Source organism: Phoenix dactylifera, chromosome 14, assembly GCF_051530095.1.
Source record: "Phoenix dactylifera cultivar Ajwa chromosome 14, Ajwa_hap1_PhDact_Kaust_v1.1, whole genome shotgun sequence".
Taxonomy (NCBI): Eukaryota; Viridiplantae; Streptophyta; class Magnoliopsida; order Arecales; family Arecaceae; genus Phoenix; species Phoenix dactylifera.
Genome location: NC_143203.1, coordinates 163,911 through 187,742, shown reverse-complemented (window position 1 = coordinate 187,742; position 23,832 = coordinate 163,911).

The window sequence follows — 23,832 nt, the reverse complement described above, 5'->3', positions numbered from 1 at the left end:
ATAATCACACACATTAGCTTTATGTCCTAATATTCCACAGCAAAAATATGTTATTTTCTTAGTTTTGCTTTACCCGGCTTTTACAAAGAAAGTACTAAGGAGCTTTTGCTTATTTTTAGGTTTATAACCTAAACCAGCTCTATTGAACACAGCTCGTTGACTATTAAGTATCATTTCCAATTTTTCAGAGCTATATGTAAATTTTTCTACAAAAGGCTTGTACTTTTCAAGTTCTAGTGCCAACTTTTGTTTTTCTATTTTTAGTCCATTTAGGTCTTTTGTGAGACTCTCTTTTATGATTTGTTTATTATTTTTAAGTTCTAATATTTCTTTGGTCAGTCTTTCGTTATGGTGTTAGTCTTTTGAATTAACATTTGGTTGCTTGTCTTAAGTTCTGAATTTTCTTTAATGATAACATCTTTATCCTTAACTAATGTATCGTACTTACGGAGGTGAGTTTGGTTAGTTAGTTTCAATTCTTTGTTCTTAAGGTTTATTGTCTTATACTCGTCCATTAATTCATTGAAAGCATCATATAATTCATCGAAGGTAAAGTCTAAATGTGTTTCGGATGTTACCTCATTGTCGTTAGCCATAAAACATAAGTTGGCCTTTTCTTCTTGTTCCTCATCCGATGATGATGATGATGTATCGGAGTCCGATAGGGTGGAGACGAGGACTTTCTTCTTCTTGTACTTGCTCCCCTTCTTCAGTAAAGGACAATCAGCTCTGAAATGCTCCGACTTCTTACACTCATAACATCCGATCCCCTCATTTTTCCTTTCCTTACCTTTATCCTTGTGGTAGGAACTTGAGGGGCCTCTCCTTTGATGAAAGGACTTCTTCCGGTTGATGAATCTACGGAATTTTCTTACAAGAAGAGCCTCATCATCATCTCCCTCATTGTCTTCCTCTTCACTGCTACTGCTGCAAGATAAATCTTTGTTAGTAGAAACAGATTTTAGGGCTATTACCTTTTTCTTGTGAGAGGACTCTTCTTCATTGTGTTGTTTCATTGTTAGCTCATGCGTCATGAGGGATCCAAGTAGCTCCTCGAGTGGCAGTTTGTTTAAGTCCTTGGCTTCTTGGATTGCCGTTACCTTGGCTTCCCATGACCTTGGTAGACAACGAAGAATCTTCCTGACAAGTTCACTGTTAGTATAATTTTTGCCAAGGCTTTTTAGGCCATTGACAATGTCAGTAAATCTAGTAAACATGCAAGTGATTGTTTCATTAGAATCCATCTTAAATAATTCATACTTATGGACTAATATATTTATTTTAGATTCTTTTACTTGATTTGTGCCCTCGTGGGTCACTTCAAGTCTATCCCAAATCTCTTTTGCAGAAATGCAAGTAGAGACTCTATTGAATTCATTTCTATCTAAAGCACAATAAAGCACATTCATTGCTTTGGCATTTAGTTGTGCCTTCCTTATGTCATTGTCATCGCAATCCTTTTCAAGTTTGGGTACAGTGACACCCTCTACATAAATGGATGGGATGTATGGTCCATTTAGTATGGTGGTCCACATCTCATAGTCTTGGGCTTGGATAAATATTCTCATCCTAGCCTTCCAATATGAGTAGTCGGATCCAGTAAAGAATGGAGGTCTATGGGTCGACTGGCCCTCAATATGAGAAGATCCAAATGGGGTTGTCATTTTGATCTTTTACTCTTTGGGTAAAAGAGTTCCGGTTTGCCCAGATAGACAACCCAAGAGGGGGGGGGTGAATTGGGTTTTAAAATAATTATTGCAATTAAAAGGTTTGTGAATAACTAATTAATACTTTTTGCAAGTGGATTAATTAGATGCTATGTGCAGTGAATGAAGTGAAAGTAAGAGATAACAAAGCAATCACAAACACAAGGAAATTTATAGTGGTTTGGAGCTAACCCTTGCTCCTACGTCCACTCCCCAAGCCTCACTTGGGAATTCACTATAACCCCTCGGATTACAGCCGGTTGTTTTACAAGCTCACAACCTAACTTGTTGTTTTACGAGATCACAACAAACTCGGTCGGTTTTTCCAGGCTCACCGACTAGAACCACCCGATTGTTTTTCCGGGATCACAATCAAACCCTTACACCGTTGGTTTCAACCTAGGCTCACCAACAAACCTTTACACCCTTGATTCAATCCCCTGATTGAATCAAGTAAGGAACAAATGGTTTGAACAAAAGCAAACAGAAAAATAAAGCTTCTTAACAAGCAGATATTCAGCGATATAAATAAGAGAAAAGTTAAGAGCCCTCAAACAAATTTATGAAGATGTAGAGGAGGGCTTCTCGAACTCGGTGTCTCCTCTTGAGTGTCTCGAAGACTTGATGACTGAAGGAGACTTCTTTAATGCTGGGAAGAGTTGGTTGGATGGAGTTTAATGCCCCTCTTCCTTCTTTTCCTTTGAAATCCTTTGGTAGGTGAAGATTTCTTGTTTTCTTTGAATGGAATGTCACTTCTCTACCTTGCTACAGTTCTCTGTGGCTATTTAACCCATTCCCCATGGAAACTAGCCATTAGACAGAATCTCCTAGCCGTTCTGCACATACTGCACATCCTGACAATATTTTCGTTGGGATCGGAGTCGACTCGCGTGATCTGGAGTCGAGTCGGCTGCTGCAGGAGTCGACTCATACTTTTCTGGAGTCGGCTCGGCAACTGTTCCGGATTTGAATTAAAGTGCTGCCTCGACTGGGAGTCGACTCGACTTAACCCGGAGTCGACTCCCCAAAGTCTGGAGCTGACCTGGCACTTTTGGAGACGACTCGATGTAAGGAATCCAGGGATGCATTTTTCAAGTTTGCTCACTCGAGTCGACTCGAAAATTCTGGTAGTCGACTCGGCGCTCAGAGTCCGAACTCCCGATCTTCTGTCTTTTGACTCGTGCCGTCTTGGAGTCGACTCGAACTGTTTCGGAGTCGACTCGGCTCTCAGTATCAGAAAAACAGTCTTCCGTCTTTTTGGGGTTGCGCTGCCTTGGAGTCGACTCGAACTGTCATGGAGTCGACTCGCCTCTCAGAGACAAAAATACCGTCTTCTGTCATTTGGGGTCGCGCTGTCTTGGAGTTGACTCGGACTTTGTGGGAGTCGACTCGGCTCTCAGTGTCCGAAATTTGCTCTCTGACTTTTGCCTTGTATCACACTGGGAGTCGACTCTTGATTCCTTTGGAGTCGACCTGCCAACCATCGGAGTCGACTCGAGTTCTTCGGGAGTCGACTCGGCTCTCAGGGTCTAAAATAACTTTTCTGTCTTTCTGTCTGTAACTCCCTGGAGTCGACTCGTACTACCCTGGAGTCGACTCGGCAAGCATCGGAGTCGACTCGCGCTGTTCAGGAGTCGACTCGTTGACAGGTTCTGAGATGGATCTTTCTGTCCGTCTGTCTGTTCTCAGTCCGAGTCGACTCGTAATGTACAGGAGTCGACTCGAGCCTGTGCCAGTGCTTCTGATACGCTTGGAGTCGACTCGTAATCTCCTGGAGTCGACTCGAGTCTCAGACTTTGGTTCAAATTGAATTCTTAACTTATCCAAAATGTATTGAACCAAATCTAGAGACTCTTAACCATAAATTTACAAATATTTGACTGAAACACTAGATTGAATTCATTAGTACAACATAAGATATACTCAAATGCTTTGAGCTCATCAAAATCAAATAGGGTTATAATCAATCACTCCACACTTACTATGCCCGGCGGCAAGCAGAATATAAGTCGTAGGACCGGCCGATCCTACGCCTAGGGCCGTGTCCCTCTCTAGGAAGGGACTGGGCTCCGCCCACCCAGAAGGCTACTATGTGCACACAGGGCGATGTCTAACCCCATCGACTATAGGTGTCCTATAGATACTGCCAAGCCATGCATAAATGTCATAATGCACCATCCCAATACTCTACTAAAAAGGAGCATAATCAAGACTACCACTCACTCGGCCACGACCCAATCATAACTAACATCAGGGTTGGGAGTGAGGAATCATGGGAGTGCCATGCAACTCAATATACCATGAGAAGGGCTCTACAAGTCTTTGAAATAGAGAAAATAAAATCAATTTACAAAAGAAGTCATTTCACAATTCGGAATTAATTTAACTACTCATAAAGGAGTATAATCAAGACTATTACTCACAAGTCTTTGAAATAGAGAAAATGAAATCAATTTACAAAAGAAGTCATTTCACAATTTGAAATCAATTTAATTACTCATCTACCCCTCATAATTCCTCTCAATGTTCCCTCAAATGCATGTACAGAATAATCAAGCATTGAGAACAAAACATAGAGAAATCTACCACAACAATTAATCAATAAGCTCAGGTGAAATCAAGTCACACTTGACAATATTCATGAAAATGAATAAGGAATGTGCTCATGATGCAAAGTACATAACTCCCACTCACCTGCCAATCTGGCACAGCCCTGATACACCTTCAAAACTTTATGGTAGGCAGTAGGGGGCTTCTTCTTCTTGCTCGCTAACTTCTTGCCTAACTGTGACATGCATTTACAATACATTTAGTCTTGTATCAAGGGCCATAATCTACGTGCCAATTATAATATAGGGAACTTTAATTGATTCAACTCCTCCGTTCTCTAAATCTTTTTTTTTCTTTCTCTTTTTCTTTTTTATTAATTAACTCATCATTATGTGTACTAGGGATTCCCTTGCATGAGTACAAGGTCCTCCTTAGCTTAATCTAGGCTTAATACCCTATTATGGCATGAAATTTCTTATTTCCCACCCGGATGAACAGTAACCCGGACTGATAGTGAGTTACTTCATCCCGATTTTGGTCCACTTTCCGAACTTCAAATTTTATGATATTTATATCTAATATTCTACACTCATAGGGGTTTCCAAAATGGTAATATGCATCACCATCGGAGACCAATTAGCCCTCTAAATAATTCACCGAAGTTGGGACTTCGACACAGTTTTTCTGCAGTGCCGGAAAAACTTGTCGAATTCCGATTCTTCCTCTTTTAACCACTTTTACAACCCTTATCCAACCTCTCTAGACTACATCCACCCTTTGTATAGCCTAATATCATCAAACGACTAGGTAGGGATGGATATTTACCTTTTTCTCTTCAGAGGATTTGGGTCTTTGCACCAAGGAAAAGGAGACCGACACTTCCCATTTTGTTTCAGCCGGCACACAACCGGGATCCCCCCTTTCCTTCTCTTCTTTTTTTCTTTCGGACTCTCCCTCTCCTTCTCTTCTTCTCTCTTTTCTTCTCTTTTTCTCTCCTTCTCCTTCTCTTCTTCTCTCTTTTTCCTTCTTCTTTTCCTTCGTTTCTTTTCTCTCTGTGATTCTTCTTCTCTGTTGCCTGAGACTCCCTTCCTCTCTCTCTATTTCATTCCACGTCTGAGACCAACTCAAAACCCTCCAATTAAGTCACATCAAGCACTATTCATTCTTTGTTTAATATTATTAAATTTTTATTTTGCCCCTAATACTTCAACATATCTACTGTTATGCCATTAACTTTTGATTCCTTCCTATTTTGCCCCTAACACTTCAACACATCTACTGTTATGCCATTAATTTTTGATTCCTTTCAATTTTACCCCTTATATCAATTTTGAAGGACTATTCTATCCTTCTATATATATATATATATATATAAATTTTGGGGTTATTACATACACTAGGGACATTGGGACGTTAGTTTGATTGTAACAACAATCCTATATACTTGTAATTAATTAGTAAGCTTATTATTGGCATGCTGCTATTTGATAGATATAAGTCAGGATGCCTCCACGTCGGATGAGAAAGACTACTCGTCGAGCTACTGATAAGGCACCCAACCCGCAAAATGACAGCACACCCCAACAAGTTGGTAACACCCTTCAGTAGGAGAGAGTCGTCAATCCTGCTAGTGATACTCAGACAGGACAACAAGAACCGGATCTAGGCCAGGTTATGCAGACCTTAGTGGGTCTTATGCAGATGCAACAGCAGGTGCAACAGCAGTTACTCCAACAACAAGCGCAGTTGCCCTAGACATAGCCACAGCAAGAATGAGGGGAACAGTGTGAACAGCATAGCAATATAGCTGAATTTAAGAGGCTGGCTCCTCCAGCTTTCAAGGGGACTACAGAACCGTTGGAAGCAGATAATGAAGGGTTCTAGCATGCTATAATGGGCAGCAGAAGCTAGGAATTTTAAAAATTTCTTGATAAAGTTTCTTAACATAAAACCCTTATAAGCCAAGATCACCTTAATGGAAGCAATCAAATAATATAATATAAATTCAGAAATAGAAGAATACCTCTAATGCTAATCCAATGTGCAGAATTTCCACTAGGTGCCCAAGTGTTCACCCTCCAACGTTGATCCACACGAAAACTTGATTTAAGTCTTAAGCTCCAAAGACTTTGATCCTTAATGCAGAATTCTTCTAAAGAACTCTAATGGCTTGCTTTCCTTTCTTTCTATTTTTCTTTTACCTTCTAAAATCACTTCTAATCTTTTTGTCCTAAAGAAGACTACCTTGTCTTGGCTTAGGACACACTAGAAACAATGCTAGAAAGAAAGAAACTAATATAAGAAAGGAAGAAGAGAGGAGTGGGGTGGAGTTGGAATGATGAAACCCATGGAGTGCTAGCCTATTTATAATAGGTGTAGGGATGCATCTCTAAAGGATGCATCCCATCCACACATCCTCTCATGAAAGGGCATCATCTAAAGGGCCATATCAAATAAGAGGAGGTGCAGATCAAGTGAGGAGGTGTATCAAATGATATGTCCTTTCATGTGGTGCCATATTTTGACTAAGTCAACATCACATGCTAATCACATGTCCATCACGCCTCACCTCTTGATCTTTCATGATGATGATCCAAGGGCTCTAATGCAAGGTGCCATTCACTTGACCCATTATATCTTCATCCAATGGTGGGATTAAGATCCAATGGTCAATTATGATAGCCATCCTCTAACCCAATCCAATTGGGTTAAACCAACTCTCCATTATGTCTTCATCCAACGGTAGATCAAGATCTAACGGTCTAGATTGAATGATTTATTAAATCTAATCCAATTAGACTCAAACCAAGCCAATTAGGTGCCAACTCTTGGCTAACCCATATTAGAACATGATCTAATCAAATTAGATCAATTAAGAATCAGATTCGAATCCAAATCGAATCAAGAGCTAAGGGTTTGCAACACCTGCTAGGATGTCTATCTTGCAAACATGATCTAATCCAATTAGACCCTTAATAAGTTTTCTTGTGTGTGACCCATTGGGTTCCATACTTAGCCAGCAATAGGTGTGAGTGCGAGTTGACCCAACTTGATTAGAACTTTTCTAATCGATTTAAGTCCAAACTGCACGAATCCGAACTTAACAATTAGAATCCTTTCTAATTGGTGATCGAATTAAACTCTTTAATTCTATCAAACCTATAAGACAAGATTGACGTCTAGCAACGTGTCATGTCTATCCGAAAAATATGAAATTTGGTAGAAATACCAAAAATATCCTTCAGTGGCAAGTTACCGTACAATTCAATCCTTTAAACAAACTGCATCCCGAATATGTATATGAGTATGAATATATGTCAAACTCAATTTCATATTCATATATTTCTCAATCTTCTAATGATAATTCGAATAATGAAATATTAGAAACTCTTTCTAATTTTCATTGTGCTTTGATCAAAGGCTTCCTGAATTATCATATGATTAGAATAAATAGGATGCGATCTTCTCTTACTAGAAGTGATTAATTCCTTGTTGACCTACTCATAACCTTCGTACACAATCCACCATATCCAGAAGACCTCGTACATAACTTATTATCATGAATGAGTGGAAACCAAAATATGGATTTATGTGCACAAGATACTATGGTGATCTCAGGTCAAAGGATCAGTTGCACAACTCCCACTAAGAGAATCATCTTTTGATATGTAAGTAAGACTTCATAAGATTTCTCTTTGTAGGTCAATTCAGTGAATACATTTCTCTAATGAGCACCCACATCTTTATATTAGTGTCTCCACACAAGTGATTGTGAGATCAATCACTCTCTGCATCGAGCATACATAAGATGTGCCAGTCTTTCCGGTAAACATTGATTTCCGACTCAATGTACCAATGACTGGAAATATTTAAGATTAGGATTTTAGGATTTTAGGTCTCACTAGTATGATCTCATCATAGCCTCAAAATCATTGCCTTAATCTAAGGGGTTCATCACAAATATAATCAACAGCATATGATGAAACACAATGTCTTTATTTATATTAAATGTCATGTACATGATTTGGAAAATCAAAAGAAAATCATTCACAATACATATTGTGATTGGCTTGTAGGGCATCTACTCTTTCAGATAATTGGCTTACAGAGATGGAAAAAGCATTTGCTGTCTTGAGATGCCAAGATGATGAAAAGATTTTGTTTGCGTCATACATGATGCAAGGTGAGGCATTCAACTGGTAGCGGATGTTGGAACATAAATATGAGCAAGATAGGGAGCCACTCACTTGGGAAAGATTTTGAGGAGCATTTTATGATAAGTATTTTCCTCGGAGTGTAAGGACGCAGAAAGAGCAGGAGTTTATTCATCTAAAGCAAAGAAATATGACTGTTGCAAAATATGAGCTAAATTTACCGAGCTAGCTAATTTTTTTCAAAGTTAGTCGAGGATGAGCTAGATCGAGCGCATAAATTTGAGATGGGACTAAAAACTGAAATTAGAAAATAAGTGGTACCTTATGAATTGACTACCTATGCAGCTGTGGTAAATAAGGCTTTGATAATTGAAAGAAAAGTTAATGATGAACGGTTGGAAAGGGAAAGAAATCAAAAGAAGAGGAACAGGTCAAATGAATTCCAGGGGTAGAGCAATGAAAACGTCAAAAGTTCAAACAAGAAATCTACGAGTGACAACCCTAAGCAGATGAATAGCAATAAATGTTCCAAATGTGGTAAGGCTCATGCTGACAAGGATTGCCATTGGAACACTGGTGCCTGTTTTAGATGTGGTAAGATAGGTTATAAAATTGCAGACTGCCCACAAAGAAACAAGAATAGATCTACTCAGACAATGGAAGGAAGCCAGGGGCCAAAGACTCAAGGAAGAGTATTTGCACTTACACAGCAAGATGCACAGGCTTCTGATGTGTTGATGACAGGTATTAATCTAGTCCCAATATTTATTTCTATTTATTGTTTTGCCATGCCCACTGCTCTTTGTTAGACAACTCATTACGCTGCTAGAAAAGATTAAATAGTTACATAACATTTTTTTGATTAATTGTCAAAAGAAGAATATGAACTTTTAAATTTCGAAAGTGTTCACACAGATTAAGACATAATAATGAATGTGCCAACAAGCAAGTAATTCTAGAAGAAAAAAAAATCTAGACTTGACACGGGTATGTTGAGGTTTAAATCAGAGTGTGCAGAGAAAGTATGGTGAATAGAATTACTTGACATTGGTCAGACAAGACGACTTTGATTTGAAGAGTGTTATAACTTAGTTTGGAAGAAATATTCTCCACTCTTGAACTGCATGTATGAAAATTTCGTGGACGAAATTTTTTTTTAGGAGGGAAGGATGTGAGACCCTGGAACTGGGCCCAGTCCATTTGACTGCCGCACGTGAGGCAGTGGCATGGAGAGATCCATCCCGAAGAAGGAGGAGCCCCTGTTTTAGGGCTTCTCCCCTTTCTCCTTTGAGTCCACCGAAGGAGAGCTGCCACACCCAAGGAAGAAAGGGGGAGGGTCTTCTTCGCGTTGCCGGAGAGAGAGAAAGAGGGAGAGTCGAGCCACAGCACGGGTCTTCCTCTTTCTCCATTGCCGCCGAAAAGAAGCCGTCGGATCTTCGTCGGGGTTGAGGTAAGGGTTTCTACCCTTTATTTCTTTGTTATACCATTTGAAAAAAAAAAGAGAAAGAAAGAAAGAAAGAAGAAGAGAGGGAAGAAGGAGAAGGCCGACCGTTGCAGGCTCTTCTTCTTCTCCCGTCCGCATGCCTCCTCCGCGGGAAGAAGGAGAGGGCCGGCCGTCGCGGACACCGTCGGCCTCGACTTGGCCTCTCCCGAGCTCGTCGATCTTCCTTCGCGGGAGAAGAAAGAAGAAGAAAGAAAGGGGGGGAGGAGAAGAAGTCGGGAGAAGAGGAGGAGGAGAAAGAAAAAGAAAGAAGAAAGAAAGGGGGGAAGGAAGCAAGAAGTCGGAAGAAGATTCCAGAGAAGAAGAAAAGAAAAAGAAAAGGGAAGGGAAGGAAAGAAAAGAAAAGAAAAGAAAAAAAAAGAAAGAAAAAGAAAAGAAAGAAAGAAAGAAATAATAATAATAATAATAATAATAATAAAGGAACGAGGGTGGTTTATGAGTATGAACTCGAATCCGAATCCGAACCCGAACCCGGAGTGCTAGACACTTCTGCAGGGTCGGCCCTGGAAAAATGTTAAAATTTAAGTTTTATATATATTGTGATGAATTTTGAAAGAAAAATATAATTTTTGGATATTAGGTTCTGCGAGGGATTTGTAAGACTAATTGGATTTGTTGTGGATCGTGTTCAAGGTAAGTAATGAACTGCCTTTTCTAAACTCTTCATTTATATAATATTATTTTTGCATCGAATAAATTGTTAATAAATTTATATGTAATTTATGAATTTTACGATATGATGATTTGAATGAAAGATAAATAGATAAATTGGAACAATATTTTTCGGATATATTTACTGTTTTTGCATCGTATATGCATATTTAGATCGGATTATGATATATTTATTATGTTACAAAAGAATTTTGATGTGCATCAGATTTGGAACTCTCAGCCTGACTATGTTCTGGACCCTGCCAATTGGGGGTTATACATTGGCAATTCTGGCCCCATCACAGGGTATAAGTGTGGTATTCTGGCCCACTCCGTAGGGTATAAGTGCGGTATTCTGGCCCACTCCACAGGATATAAGTGCGGTTTTGTTTATGGCCTAACCATAGGGTATAAGTGTGGTCATAGTTAAAGGCTGTTGAGATGAATGTTATTTGTTTTGAATCAGATTTATGATTATGTATATGGATATTTGTAAGATACGGATTTCAATGGATTTGTGTTTGAAAAGAAATTGATTATGTCTTTATGCTGATTCATCGTAATTTGTATTTATATTTTATGCTATTATATGAATTGTCTAGTTAAAGTATTTATTACTTACTGGGCTGTCTAGCTCATTATACGATTTCTTACTGTTTTTACAGATCCGAAGAATTAGCTCGATCCGGGGTTTTACAATATGAGAGAGCGAATAAAAGAATTATAGCACAAGTTATCTTATATTAGGTTTTATTTAAATTAATATTTTATCTTTATTGTTCCGCTGCGTATTTAGAACTGTGAGATTTTATGACTCGAGTTAGTCAATAAAATAAGATTGCATTTTTATTTAGTTGAATTATTTTAGATATATATATATGTTTGAGATATTTGGTTAAGATGCCTTGCATGCTCGTGGGGAGAGTTCCCTACGGGTGTGCGGCGGTTGGCGCGACCCCCGGCTCGCGATCTCGGACCGGGGGCGTGACAGACAATCTCCGTCGACAACTCTCTGTCAGTGACAGCTCCCAGGGTCCTACAATCCACCAAAAATATAGACTTGCTGATGATACTAACAATCATAGCTGCAAACCAAGCAGCTCCATAGTTCTCGCTTTCCCGGGTGACCTCGACCTGTGCTCCCACACTGAATAGTGGCTCAGCCACTTCCTGCAAGGTGAAATATGCGAGCGAACTTCCAGCCTTAACGTGAAATGGGTTTCACATCGAATTAAGCGTTTCCCATTGTGAAAAATATTTGATTTGCCTTCCCAATTGAGCGCACGCAGTGCAGTTGGAAGTGAATTCAAATAAGCAATACAGCTGGTATCTTAGATGGCAACTGGCAACATAAATAATAATGTAAATAAGCAATACAGCTGGTATATATAAATATGTACTCATGCACTTTAATATAAAAATATCTAAAATAATTAAAAAAATGAGTCTTGAAGTGCTCAAAGTAGCTTTCTCTCATTAATTTACAGAACTCTTCTAAAAAAATTTGTCACACATACGGGGGCACCCAATCCGCAGCTCTATTAGCCTTAGCTTGAAAGGCAATGTCTCCACCTACCATAGCCCAAATATTGAGAGCAGTGGATGTGAGATACTGGGCTGAAGCCGGCAGCCCCAGCCGACTTCAGCGCAACACCCCTTTTGGAAGGGGCAGAACAGGGGATCGCAGACGCGATCCCCTCCGACTTCTCCGGGCACAAGGACGCTGCGGACCCTCCGCGGCTACATCGCGGACCCTCCGCGGCTACATCGCGGTGGTTTCGCGTCCACCCCGCGGCCGCACAAGCGGCCGCTGATCTCGCTTGGCCGCCATGATTCACGCGGCGGAGAGCCATTACCATAGGGCTATAAAGCCCCTTTCCTCCTCCTCCTGAGACTATCTCCGAGCCCTCCCTCTCCTCCGTCTCCTCCTCCTCCTCTTCCTTCCTTTCCTCCTCCTCCTCTCCTTGGTGACCGGCGTGCCCTCCCGGCCGAGCTGTCCGAAACCCCGTCACGAGTCCTCTGTTTTGAGCTCTCCTTCCTCTCCAGAAAGCACCGCCGCCGCCACCGCGGCTAGCTGCCGAATCGAGCCACCTGCAGCCGGGATCCGCCGCCTCCGTCGACCGCCGGTAAGCCTTCTTCCCTTTTTGCTCTTCGATCTTGCCGGAACATGCTTGATTTCCTTTCCTTTGCTTTGGCCCCAAACCGAGATCACTCGGTTTTCCCTCGATGCCCGTCGTCGCAGAAGCTGCCGGCCGCCACTGCAGTCGGCCGGCCGTCGGCCAGGCAACAGCCCCCGGCCGCCTTGGCTGACCCCTCCCCCCAGCCGGCCCCTTCTTCTTCCTCTCCCGTTCTCCCATCTCCCCTGTTCATGGGGAGCTCGGTGAAGAAAAAGGCCAATGTGGGCCGTGAGCACAATATGATGGGCCGTTGGGCCCTGTCCACTGCAGGCCCAACTTGGGCCCACTCCAATCTAGTTGAGCCCAGTTGGGCAGTACCCTTGTGGGCCCAACTTGGGCCCAGTTCAGATCCGAGCGTGAAACCCAAATCCGAACTCGAAACCCGGAACCCGAAACACGAACCCATTTGGCCAATAAATGAAATTTTGCAGTTAAGCCCTTGGCAGTATATTATTTCACAAAAGAGTCTTCTGCAATTTGTATTTGATCCCTATAGGAAAGATTTATTATATAAAGGTCCCCAACTATATTTGTTTGGTCCCTTTACTCAAGCTTTATACGAAATAGTACTATATAATTAGTTATTGGCCCTTGAAATGAATTTTTATTGTATAAATGAACCAATTAGAAGCCAACCTTGGGGGCCCTATTGGGCCGAGTCTATGCGGGCCCATTGGGCCGTGTTCGATGTGGGCCCTATCGGGCCATGCCTATTATGGGCCAACTCTGGGCCCTGTTGGGCCGTGTCCAATAGTATTATTTTTGAATTTTGCTTAGTTCTGAAATTAACAAGAAATTAATTAAATTTAAATAGGTGAACCTGATCCGCCAACCTGAAGTAGGAATTAAGCGAGAAGAGGTAAGTAACTTAATGCTTCAAAGTGCATTTTTCTAAGTTATTTGGTAAAATAATTATTACTGGATTAAATTTTGAAATATGTTTTGTATTCAATAAAATGGGTCCGGCATGTTAAATTTTATTTGAAAATCATTTATATGCTCTGAAACCCGTGAAATATGACTGTACAGTTTATGAAATCTATTTTTATATATATGCATTCTCAGCATGGCTATGATCTGTTCTGTTCTGTTCTGGCCCCGCCAATGGGGATTATACGTTGGACCTGTCGATTTGTAATCTGTGAGGAACCGGTTTCGACACCGTGCCACCGGTGATTAGAATAGTGGTTTCTGGACACCGTTGCCACCGGTGACTAATAATAGTGGTTTCTGGCACTTTGTGCAACCCATGCCACTGGGTTACGTGGCCGTAGCCTATCATGTTGAGATTATGATATCAGAGCTTTGTAAAAATGATATTATTTATGATTTATTCCAGACATTGTCCTGTATTGTTGCCCAGATAGACAACCCAAGAGGGGGGGTGAATTGGGTTTTAAAAATAACTTTGCAATTATAACGTTTGTGAATGACTAATTAATACTTTTGCAAGATGAATAATTAGTTGCTATGTGCTGTGAGTGAAATGAGAGTGAGAGAAAGAGACACAAGCAATCACAAACACAATGTTTATAGTGGTTCGGAGCTTACCCTAGCTCCTACGTCCACTCCCCAAGTCTCACTTGGGAATTCACTATAACCCCTCGGATTACAGCCGGTTGTTTTACAAGCTCACAACCCAACTTGTTGTTTTACGAGCTCACAACGAACTCGGTCGGTTTTCCCAGGCTCACCGACTAGAACCACCCCGATTGTTTTTCCGGGATCACAATCGAACCCTTACACGTTGGTTTTACCCTCGGCTCACCAACCAACCTCTACACACTCTTGATTCAATCCCCTGATTGAATCAAGCAAAGATAAGATGGAAAGAACAGACACAAACGAAAAACAGAGCTTCTAAAAAGCAGATATACAGCAATATAAACTAGAGAGAAGTTAAGAGCCCTCAAACACGTTTGAGTTGGAGTAGAGTAGGGCTTCTTGAACTGTGAGTTTCCTCTTGAATGTCTGGTCGACTTGAAGGCAGGAGGAGACTTTTTTAAATGCTGGGAAGAGGTAGCTGGATGGAGTTAATGGCGCTCTTCCTTCTTTTCTGTTGAAAACCAGTTTGCAGAGATAGGATGCTTGATTTCTTTGAGTGGAATAGTGCTTCTCTGCCTTGCTACAGTCCTCTGTGGCTATTTAAGCCATCCCCCACGGAAACTAGCCGTTAGACACCTTTTTCTGCCCGTTCTGCACACTCTGCACATCCTGACAATATCTCCGTTGGGGTCGGAGTCGACTCGCGCGATCTGGAGTCGACTCGGCTGTAGCGGGAGTCGACTCGGCTGTAGCGGGAGTCGACTCATGCTTTTCTGTAGTCGGCTCGGCAACTGTTCCGGATTTGAATTAAAGTGACCTCCTCGACTGGGAGTCGACTCGACTTAACCCGGAGTCGACTCACCAACTTCTGGAGCTGACTTGGCATTTTCGGAGTCGGCTCATCCCATGAAATCCATGGAGCTAATTTTCAACTTGGCCCACTCGAGTCGACTCGACAATCCTGGGAGTCGACTCGGCGCTCAGAGCCCGAACTCTCTATCTTCTGTCTTTTGGCTCGTCCAGTCTTGGAGTCGACTCGAACTGTTCCGTAGTCGACTCGGCTCTCAGTTTCCGAAACACAGCCTTCTGCCTTCTTGATGTAGCGCTGCCTTGGAGTCGACTCGAGCTGTCTGGGAGTCGACTCGGCTCTCAGTGACAATAATTCGGTCTTCTGTCTTTTTGGTGTAGCGCTGCCTTGGAGTCGACTCGAGTTGTCTGGGAGTCGACTCGGCTCTCAGAGACAATAAGTCGGTCTTCTGTCTTTTTGGGGTCGCGCTGTCTCGGAGTCGACTCGCGCATTGCGGGGGTCGACTCGGATCTCAGAGTCTGAAAACTGCTCTCTGACTTTTCCTTTATGTACCACTGAGAGTCGACTCTCGCTTTCTTTGGAGTCGACCTGCCAACCATCGGAGTCGACTCGCGTTCCACAGGAGTCGACTCGAATCTCAGGGTCGAAAATCGCTCTCTGACTTTTCTGTCTGTAACTCCTTGGAGTCGACTCAAACTACTCCAGAGTCGACTCTGTAAGTGTCGGAGTCGACTCGCGCACTTCAGGAGTCGACTCGCTGACAGGTTTTGAGTTGATGCTTTCTGCTCGTCTGTCTGTTCTCAGTCGGAGTCGACTCGTAATGATCCGGAGTCGACTCGAGTTCGTGCCAGTGATTCTGATACGCTTGGAGTCGACTCGTAATATCCCGGAGTCGACTCGAGTCTCAGACTTTGGTTCAAACTGACTTCTTAATTTGTCCAAAATCTCTTGAACCAAGTCTAGAAATATTTAGACAAGATTTTCACTGAAACACTCAATTGAATTCATTAGTAAACAAAAGATATACTCAAATGCTTTGAGCTCATCAAAATCAAATAGGGTTTTAATCAATCACTCCACATGTATTTTGATCTGATATGCTCTGACCCCACTCTAGGATATTTTGTTGCTTACTGGGCTAGTGTAGCTCATTATTCTGTTTTCTCCGTTTTTCAGATTCAGAGGCTTGATCGCACGGGATTGGGGAGTGCGCTAGAGTTTCCGATGATTCTTTAGTTATTGACATTTTAGTTAGTTTAGTTTGGACATTTGAATTATGTTGGCATGTGTTATTCTGAAATTTTGTAAGACTGCTTTTGAATGACTTTAAATATTTTGTCAATTTTAAGCATCTGCTATTAATCCTCAAATAAGTCTTGAACATCTGTATTTGCTTTGATGTAATCCGATGCCTTGCACGCCTGCGCGGCCCGCCGTGCGGGCGTGCGGCGTCTGCCGCGCCTCGGACTCGGGGCGTGACAGATTTGGTGGTATCAGAGCTCAGGTTTCAGATTCCTAGGGATTGTGTTTGAAATAGTCGGATGGAGCTTAAGTTTTAGGATCTTTAGAATTCGTCGGAAAGTTTGAGAGATGGGCAGACATTAGGCCATTAGACGAAGGTATTTATTTGCTTTTGTTATTGATAAATTTATGTTATTTTATCAGATTTTTGAAATGCTAAAATGCAACCTAATTATGCTGTAACCAAAGTGTGAATAAGTTATTCTGAGAGTTTTCTTGGTAGAACAATTTGTATTTCAATGATTAATTAGATTTTGACTAAATTAAGTGAAGGAATATTAATCATGAGATATTATCGTGCAATGTAATTATTTTGAAAGTTTAACTTGATATCAGGCACTGTGGATATTGCTTCTAGTTGAAGTTAATTATTTTGGTAGCAATTTAAGATTCATCTATAAAAAGATGTTTAAAGCTTGGACTAGAAAATATTCATTGAAATCTGTATGTGGATCCTGCATGGTGCTCGCATATAGAAGGAAAATATACTTGGGGATGAGACTTAAGAGTTCTTATTTGGCTCTACTTGAGACTTGAAACAATTAAGATTGATATTTTGATGGAAAGTCAATTAGTAAATCTTGAGAATATTGGTGGATTAAAATGTTTTTGGGTTGGTCGAAAATAGGACTTGTTTGATTCGGAAAAGTTCTTGATGCTTTTCTTTGTTAAAAAAAAAAAAAGATTGTTGGAAAGTAAAATACTTTTGATTTTGATCGATATGGATATCATTGTGTTATTAGTAGATTCTCTAAGTCTAGTAGATTTACAAGATCCCGAAATGTTTGCAGTACTGCAAATAAAAATATTTTACTTATTTGAGGAGTTGATCTCAATGTAAAATCATAGAGCTTATATCTTGGTGGAATTTCTTATAAATCTTTGAACCATATTATTAGATTCTTGTGAGTTAAAAATTTATAAATCAAGGCCATAAGTTGATTGTGGATTTTGTATCACCATATGAGAAATGCAAGTGGGATTTCATGAGAGGCCCAAATGAGTTTAGCCTAAAAGAAAAGATTCAGGATGATTGAGTAAGCTCCTGAGTAAGTTAATCTAGAATCTTTTAACCAAAGCTTGGAATAAATATCAACTTGTATAATGGAATTGTCAAGGAAAACTAGAATTGGCTTAGTTCAAATTTGGATCTAGAATATGATCACTTGATTATATGATGGTACAAATACGACAACTATCTCAAGGGTTAATAATGACCTAGTGTACTTGGAAAGCAAGGATAAAATTTTGCTTGGATATTATAAAAAAAAAATGTTGATGATCTGGGATCATTAAGAAATTTTGGAGAATATTGATCAAAGTTGCGCAGCGAAAGTATGATGAATTGAGTCAATCTAAACTGGTCAAAAATATTGACTGTGTTTTAGTAACATGTTATTATGAAAGACTATGTTGTTCAATAATGAAAGATTTTGTTGATTCTCAGGTCAATCATGATATGATTACATTATCTCTTGGATAGAATTTGCTGTTTTTTGGGTATGCTAAGAAAATAATAATAATAATAATAATTTGAGTGTATCTTGACTCGGGTTAGCTGATTGTTGACCAAATATGGTTTAATTTGTTAAGTATCTGAATAAACCATGCATTATTTGCTCCCATCTTATGATTTATGAGTTTAAGTTAAAAGCTTTGTGGCATATTAAATCATGGTATCAATACTTTGCCTTCTCAGACCTGCTTTTGTGATTTGATGCAAATCATTTTTGGGATAGACCATTGCTAACTAATGATCATCAGTACATGTTCATTTTGTGAATTACATTCCTAGCCATATAATGATTTGACTTTAAGGTTGGTCATTATCCTTTGAGTGATCAGCACACTACCATGATAAGTGTATGAGATCTATTTGAAAGATGATAAATTCAATTCTATTGTGAATCGATCATGATCCAATCTCGAGTGAATATGCATCAAGATGATAATTTCAATCTGAGATTTTAGTTAGTCACTTATCTAGTGTTAATCTTGCGAGTTTATATGAAAGTTTTGATAATTGATTCAAAGTTATCTATCACACTGATTTTTATCGAGAAGAATACGATCCTGAATTTATATTACTCAATGGGCTGAGCATCTTTAAATTTGAAAGGCCTAGATCTCTCAAATTTCGAGGACGAAATTTTCCTAAGGGGGAGAGAATGTGAGATACTAGGCTGAAGCCGGCAGCCCCAGCCGACTTCAGCCCAACACTCCTTTTGGAAGGGGCAGAACAGGGGATCGCAGACGCGATCCCCTCCGGACCCTCCGCAGCTACATCGCGGACCCTCCGCGGCTACATCACGGTGGTTTCGCGTCCACCCCGCGGCCGCACGAGCGGCCGCTGATCTCGCTTGGCCGCCGTGATTCACGCGGCGAAGAGCCATTACCATAGGGCTATAAAGCCCCTTTCCTCCTCCTCCTGAGACTATCTCCGAGCCCTCCCTCTCCTCCGTCTCCTCCTCCTCCTCTTCCCTCCTTCCCTCCTCCTCCTCTCCTTGGTTACCGGCGTGCCCTCCCGGCCGAGCTGTCCGAAACCCCGTCACGAGTCCTCTATTTTGAGCTCTCCTTCCTCTCCAGAAAGCACCGCCGCCGCCGCCGCGGCTAGCTGCCGGATCGAGCCACCTGCGGCCGAGATCCGCCACCTCCGTCGACCGTCGGTAAGCCTTCTTCCCTTTTTGCTCTTCGATCTTGCCGGAACATGCTTGATTTCCTTTCCTTTGCTTTGGCCCCAAACCGAGATCACTCGGTTTTCCCTTTTTACTCGATTTTCCCTAAACCCTAGAACCTAGACCCTAGACCCTAGACCCTAGACCCCAAACCCTAGACCCCAAACCCTAGACCCCAAACCCTAAACCCCAAACCCTAACCCCAAAACCCAAAACCCAAAAACCCTAAACCCAAAAACCCTAAACCAAAAAACCCTAAACCAAAAACCCAAAACCCTAAACCCCAAAACCCTAAACCCCAAAACCCTAAACCCCAAAGCCCAAAACCCAAAGCCCAAAACCCAAAGCCCAAAACCCTAAAACCTAAACCCTAAAACACTAAACCCTAAAACACTAAACCCTAAAACCCAAACCCTAAAACCCAAACCCTAAAACCTGAAACCTAAAACCTGAAACCTAAAACCTGAAACCTAAAACCTGAAACCTAAAACCTGAAACCCAAAACCCAAACCCCAAAACCCAAACCCAAAACCCTAAACCCTAAACCCTAAACCCTAAACCCTAAACCCCAAAACCCTAAACCCCAAAACCCAAAACCATAAACCCAAAACCATAAACCCAAAACCCTAAACCCTAAACCCTAAACCCTAAACCCAAAACCCTAAACCCAAACCCTAAAACCTAAACCCTAAAACCCTAAACCCTAAAACCTAAACCCCAAAACTCTAAACCCTAAAAACCTAAACCCTAAACCCTAAACCCCAAACCCCAAACCCCAAACCCCAAACCCTAAACCCTAAACCCTAAACCCAAAACCCTAAACCCAAAACCCTAAACCCTAAACCCTAAACCCTAAACCCTAAACCCCAAAATCCTAAACCCTAAACCCTAAACCCAAAACCCTAAACCCTAAACCCTAAACCCAAAACCCTAAACCCTAAACCCTAAACCCTAAACCCTAAACCCTAAACCCAAAATCCTAAACCCAAAACCCTAAACCCTAAACCCTAAACCCTAAACCCAACTTGGGCCCTGTCCACTGCAGGCCCAACTTGGGCCCACTCCAATCCGGTTGAGCCCAGTTGGGCAGTACCCTTGTGGGCCCAACTTGGGCCCAGTTCAGATCCGAGCCTGGAACCAAAATCCGAAGTCGAAACCCGGAACCCGAAACACGAACCCATTTGGCCAATAAATGAAATTTTGCAGTTAAGCCCTTGGCAGTATATTATTTCACAAAAGAGTCTTCTGCAATTTGTATTTGATCCCTATAGGAAAGATTTATTACATAAAGGTCCCCAACTATATTTGTTTGGTCCCTTTACTCAAGCTTTATACGAAATAGTACTATATAATTAGGTATTGGCCCTTGAAATGAATTTTTATTGTATAAATGAACCAATTAGAAGCCAACCTTGGGGGCCCTATTGGGCCGAGTCTATGCGGGCCCATTGGGCCGTGTTCGATGTGGGCCCTATCGGGCCATGCCTATTATGGGCCAACTCTGGGCCCTGTTGGGCCGTGTCCAATTGTATTATTTTTGGATTTTTCTTAGTTCTAAAATTAATAAGGAATTAATTAAATTTAAACAGGTGAACCTGATCCGCCTACCTGAAGTAGGAATTAAGCGAGAAGAGGTAAGTAACTTAATGCTTCAAAGTGTATTTTTATAAGTTATTTGGTAAAATAATTATTACTGGATTAAATTTTGAAATATATTTTGTATTCAATAAAATGGGTCTGGCATGTTAAATTTTATTTGAAAATCATTTATATGCTCTGAATTCCGTGAAATATGACTGTACAGTTTATGAAATCTATTTTTATATATATGCATTCTCAGCATGGCTATGATCTGTTCTGTTCTGTTCTGGCCCCGCCAATGGAGATTATACGTTGGACCTGTCGACTTGTAATCTGTGAGGAACCGGTTTCGACACCGCGCCACCGGTGATTAGAATAGTGGTTTCTGGACACCGTTGCCACCGGTGACTAATAATAGTGGTTTCTGGCACTTTGTGCAACCCATGCCACTGGGTTACGTGGCCGTAGCCTATCATGTTGAGATTATGATATCAGAGTTTTGTAAAAATGATATTATTTGTGATTTATTCCAGACATTGTCCTGTATTTTGATCTGATATGCTCTGACCCCACTCTAGGGTATTTTGTTGCTTACTGGGCTAGTGTAGCTCATTATTCTGTTTTCTCTGTTTTTCAGATTCAGAGGCTTGATCGCACGGAATTGGAGAGTGCGTTAGAGTTTCCGATGATTCTTCAGTTATTGGCATTTTAGTTAGTTTAGTTTGGACATTTGAATTATGTTGGCATGTGATATTCTGAAATTTTGTAAGATTGCTTTTGAATGACTTTAAATATTTTGTCAATTTTAAGCATCTGCTATTAATCCTCAAATAAGTCTTGAACATCTGTATTTGCTTTGATGTAATCCGATGCCTTGCACGCCTGCGTGGCCCGCCGTGCGGGCGTGCAGCGTCTGCCGCGCCTCGGGCTCGGGGCGTGACAGATTTGGTGGTATCAGAGCTCAGGTTTCAGATTCCTAGGGATTGTGTTTGAAATAGTCGGATGGAGCTTAAGTTTTAGGATCTTTAGAATTCGTCGGAAAGTTTGAGAGATGGGCAGACATTAGGCCATTAGACGAAGGTATTTATTTGCTTTTGTTATTGATAAATTTATGTTATTTTATCAGAATTTTGAAATGCTAAAATGCAACCTAATTATGCTGTAACCAAAGTGTGAATAAGTTATTCTGAGAGTTTTCTTGGTAGAACAATTTGTATTTCAATGATTAATTAGATTTTGACTAAATTATGTGAAAGAATATTAATCATGAGATATTATCGTGCAATGTAATTATTTTGAAAGTTTAACTTGATATCAGGCACTGTGGATATTGCTTCTAGTTGAAGTTAATTATTTTGGTAGCAATTTAAGATTCATCTATAAAAAGATGTTTAAAGCTTGGACTAGAAAATATTCTTAAGGGGGAGAGAATGTGAGATACTAGGCTGAAGCCGGCAGCCCCAGCCGACTTCAGCCCAACACTCCTTTTGGAAGGGGCAGAACAGGGGATCGCAGACGCGATCCCCTCCGGACCCTCCGCAGCTACATCGCGGACCCTCCACGGCTACATCACGGTGGTTTCGCGTCCACCCCGCGGCCGCACGAGCGGCCGCTGATCTCGCTTGGCCGCCGTGATTCACGCGGCGGAGAGCCATTACCATAGGGCTATAAAGCCCCTTTCCTCCTCCTCCTGAGACTATCTCCGAGCCCTCCCTCTCCTCCGTCTCCTCCTCCTCCTCTTCCCTCCTTCCCTCCTCCTCCTCTCCTTGGTTACCGGCGTGCCCTCCCGGCCGAGCTGTCCGAAACCCCGTCACGAGTCCTCTATTTTGAGCTCTCCTTCCTCTCCAGAAAGCACCGCCGCCGCCGCCGCGGCTAGCTGCCGGATCGAGCCACCTGCGGCCGGGATCCGCCACCTCCGTCGACCGTCGGTAAGCCTTCTTCCCTTTTTGCTCTTCGACCTTGCCGGAACATGCTTGATTTCCTTTCCTTTGCTTTGGCCCCAAACCGAGATCACTCGGTTTTCCCTTTTTACTCGATTTTTTCTAAACCCTAGACCCTAGACCCTAGACCCTAGACCCCAAACCCTAGACCCCAAACCCTAAACCCCAAACCCTAACCCCAAAACCCAAAACCCAAAAACCCTAAACCCAAAAACCCTAAACCAAAAAACCCTAAACCCAAAACCCAAAACCCTAAACCCCAAAACCCTAAACCCCAAAACCCAAAACCCAAAGCCCAAAACCCAAAGCCCAAAACCCAAAGCCCTAAACCCTAAAACACTAAACCCTAAAACACTAAACCCTAAAATTCTAAACCCTAAAACCCAAACCCTAAAACCCAAACCCTAAAACCCAAAACCTAAAACCCGAAACCTAAAACCTGAAACCTAAAACCTGAAACCTAAAACCTGAAACCCAAAACCTAAAACCCAAAACCCGAACCCCAAAACCCAAACCCAAAACCCTAAACCCTAAACCCTAAACCCTAAACCCTAAACCCCAAAACCCTAAACCCCAAAACCCAAAACCCTAAACCCAAAACCATAAACCCAAAACCCTAAACCCTAAACCCTAAACCCTAAACCCAAAACCCTAAACCCAAACCCTAAAACCTAAACCCTAAAACCCTAAACCCTAAAACCTAAACCCCAAAACCCTAAACCCTAAAAACCTAAACCCTAAACCCTAAACCCCAAACCCCAAACCCCAAACCCCAAACCCTAAACCCTAAACCCTAAACCCAAAACCCTAAACCCAAAACCCTAAACCCTAAACCCTAAACCCTAAACCCTAAACCCCAAAACCCTAAACCCTAAACCCTAAACCCAAAACACTAAACCCTAAACCCTAAACCCTAAACCCTAAACCCTAAACCCAAAACCCTAAACCCAAAATCCTAAACCCTAAACCCTAAACCCTAAACCCAACTTGGGCCCTGTCCACTGCAGGCCCAACTTGGGCCCA